Genomic DNA, 3,892 nt, shown 5'->3' on the forward strand with positions numbered 1-3,892 from the left:
GAATGTTAGGAGCCCTGCTGGGGTGGGGTGCCTGTGCTTGCTCCCAGTATGGGGCCTCCTGCTCCGCGCCTCCCCACCCCCGCTCCCAGCTGATGGCTGCAGCCTACAGACCCAGGGCGGGAGTGCTCCTGGGAGAATGGAATGAAACGCCAATCATGAAGCCACTGCCATCTGATTTTCTTCCTTTGAATGTCCAAAACACAGAACACTGAGGTGTTATTTTGGAAAGGGACTTTGGAAACATGAAAGAACAAGAAAATATACCTCAGAGACATCACGAATGTTCTATATCATACAAAGAGAATGGAGAATGAAGGCTCACACCTCAGCTCCCCTGTCTCAGTACGTCAGGTGCCTCCTCATACTTTGAGTTTACATAAGATCCTGCCCAGTGCATCGGCCCACCCAAATGCGTGGGGGGCACAGACACGGTGACCCCGGTTGGTCCCGAATCAGCCGCCTCACAGCCGCTCATGTAAAGATCAGCAAAGGACCACAGCTTTCTGGTGTGTGAGGCCCACTCCTCCCTCTGCTCTATAGTCAGAATGTTTGCGGGGAGGGGAGGTGGTGGGCAACATGCTATTACAATGCAGAGGGCAGTACTCTCCCTGCAGAGAAAGGTGGACATACTCACTCACTTGAGGTCTGAGTTCTTCAAGGAATGGGTGTCCCATGAGCCCAGGTGGCAGTCAGAGATAAGCCACTGGCTGTTAGGACCTGGACTGCTAATCTCATGATCTGGGATGATGTGGCCATCAGCTGCCCATTTCAGGTCAGACCAGATGGGCAGGGACCGTCATCCCAGAATCTGCTGCACTGCAGACTTGACCCCCTTGAGGGAACTGCTTTAACGGAGAGAGTGCCCATCTGCTGCAGTCAGGGCCACACACCTTCAGGGTACTGGGGAGTCATGGGGGGCTTGTGAAAGGGCTCCCCAGATATTCTTGCCCCAGTGGTCTGGGGAGGCAGGCCCTCTACTGCTTGTTGTTCACGAAAAGGTAAAGTTAAATTCAGACGCCCAGTGAACTGCTGTCACACCAGCCACACTGACAAACAACCTTTTGCAAACTCGGGCAGGGTTCTAGCATCCTGACTTCTTGCTTCAAGCCTTAGGAAGGAGGAGGTTTGAGAAAGGAAGTGCTTGGCTGGTGGCCCGCTGTATCACGTGGCCCTCAGCTTGTTAACCTTGCTTGTTAAGTAGTGCAGCTGCAGGGATGAAAATAGAAGCCATGCAGTGGAGCAACCTCACGTCTCCCTCAGATACTGTGCTGCAAAGTGGGGAGGCCCTGGGGCGGCAGAGTGGACACTGCCTGAAGGATGCGAGTCACAGAGATGTGGCCTCCAGCAGCCCCTCATCCAGGGTCTCCCATTCGGTGAAATAATTCCACTCCCCACTGTCAACTGCACCCGAATTCTGGGCCAGGCACTGGTCTCGGCCTTGGGAAATGTGCAAAAAAACAGGTCAAGTTGCCATTATCAAGGGGCCCACATCTCAAGTGGGGGATGGTGGTGAGTGTCTGAGACCATGGTGAGTGACGTGGGTGCTGTGCTGGGTGACTGATGAGTGACGTGGGTGCTGTGCTGGGTGACTGATGAGTGACGAGGGTGCTGTGCTGGGTGACTGATGAGTGACGAGGGTGCTGTGCTGGGTGACTGATGAGTGACGAGGGTGCTGTGCTGGGTGACTGATGAGTGACGAGGGTGCTGTGCTGGGTGATTGATGAGGGATGAAGGTACTGTGCTGGGTGATTGATGAGTGACATGGGTGCTGTGCTGGGTGATTGATGAGTGACGAGGGTGCTGTGGTGAGTGCTGTGGTGGGTGATGTGATAGGCACTGCTGGGGGTGCGGAGCTGGGGGCTCAGGAGGGAGGACTTGTTCCAGAAGAGGCATTTGAGCCAGACGTGCACAACGAGAATGGGCAAGGGTGCTTCAGAAGAAGGAGCAGCAGATGCAGAGGCCCTGGGGGGCAGCCCAGTGTGTCTGGGTGCAGAGCAGAGAGAGTAGGAGGTGGTGGGTCATATTAGGCCTCAGGGGCCTTGGTGAGGAGTTTGATGTTGATTCTAAATGTGACAAAATGGTGAGTTTAGGTAGCAGCGCGACATGCTTTGAGTTTCTGAAAGCTCCTTCTGCTCTCCAGAGTTCACCAGGATGAAGAAGGAATAAAGGAAGACTAGAGCGGGTTCAAAGTTCCCTAATGCTGCAGAGGGCTCCAAAAGAACCACCCGCAAAATTAAAATTAAAGAAAAAAAAGAGAAGAAAAGGCAGGGGATGAGGGGCAGGGCCTTAACAAGATATGAGCAAAAAATCCAAAGGATAAAAGGAAGTCTAACCTGGTCCTTATCTGGCTTTTTCCCCACCTTCAGCAGACAGTTGGCATTTCTGGTGGGCCGGCGCGGTAACTAGTGTGGTGACGCCCAGCACTGTGCTCCTCTGGAGTGGGGTCAGCGTGTGGTTATAGGTGCACACTGGGCATGGACAGGCTTGGCATGGTGATGAGTATGCCTGACCAGTTTTATCTGTGGCACACTTAACGTCTTGCCACCAGCCCCATGTGGCTGGGCCTACCTTCCTTCAGCCTGCCTTGGGAATGGGAACAAAATGTCCTCATAACATACTAGTGATTGTTTTTTCTCACAGTAATTTGCTATCCCAAAGCAATTGAACACACATTCCTCTGCTCGTCTCTTGACATCAGGGGCTAGATTCCCGTAGGGCTGAGCCCTCCCCAGCGGTCCCGTGACAGTCCCCAGGCCTCAGGGCTCCAGCCCTCCCTTCCCATTCTCCCCCCACCTCATGCTCCCTGTAGCAACTTGTGGTCTTATCATCCACAGCTGCCTGTGCTCCTCCAAGCCCTGATTTCAGATATTGTTAGGTCATTCCAGAATAATCCTAGAGAGGCTGTAAGAAAGAGACTGGATTCCAGGTAATTCGCCTGGGTGGGGCGCCTTCAGGACATCATTGGGGGTGATGTTGAAAGAACAGGCTCCAGCGTTCTCCACCAGCAATCCCCTCCTAGAGTCCCCAGTGGTCATCTAAGAGACGGCTCCTGTCTGTCACCGCCCGGGACTTTAGAGTTCCCCAGGGATGCCTTGGGGATGCCAGGCCTGTGCTGCAGCTCACCTCTTTGCAGTCACAGGGAAACTGGGCACAAGTCCAGGGCTGAAGCACTGGTTGAGCATCTCTGGGACATCTGGATCAGTATTTATACTGCCCTCCATGGTGCCCTGCAGCAACAGCCCTCTCCCCTCCATCGACCTCACTAATGTGTGTAAGCGTCAGAGCAGAAGGACGGAGGAAAGACAGAGGTTTGGACCCGGGGTCCAAACCTGTGATCACCTATTGGACAAGTACTCTGGGAGCAGAGTTCTTTTAATCAAGTTGGCTGAATGGAGAAATGATTTCAGGGAATCCTCCATCTTATCAGCATTAGATAGATAACCTAGTGGTAAAGAGGTGTCACAGATAAACACAGACAGACACTAAAGTGTTAAGGACAAATATTAATCAGTAATATGCTATTGCAGTAGGAAAGAGGGCCCAGCATGAACTGACCTCAACTTCCATTTGTACAGAGGGCATTTTAAAGGGAGAATGAGAGAGCAGGGAGGGGCAATGGTGGGGTTTACACATGGAAATTCCTGCTAAATGTACAAAAAGCAGGAAGGCGGAGGGCCCGGTCCACATGAAACTTATCTGGGTTTGCTAACTTAAGGCGCTTAAGGAAGTTAGGCTCCTAGCCTCCCCCAGAGACCCTAAATCATTCGTGCTGAGAGTCTGCAGTTTTTATAGGCTGAGGTTGAGGCCCAGTCAGGAAGAGGGCTTAGAGAAGCCCAGTAAGAGTCTAGTCAAGGAGAGGCTCTTTGTCAGCTACACTTCTGGGTTCAAATGA

This window comes from Mesoplodon densirostris, chromosome 15, assembly GCF_025265405.1.
Source record: "Mesoplodon densirostris isolate mMesDen1 chromosome 15, mMesDen1 primary haplotype, whole genome shotgun sequence".
In the NCBI taxonomy this organism is placed as follows: Eukaryota; Metazoa; Chordata; class Mammalia; order Artiodactyla; family Ziphiidae; genus Mesoplodon; species Mesoplodon densirostris.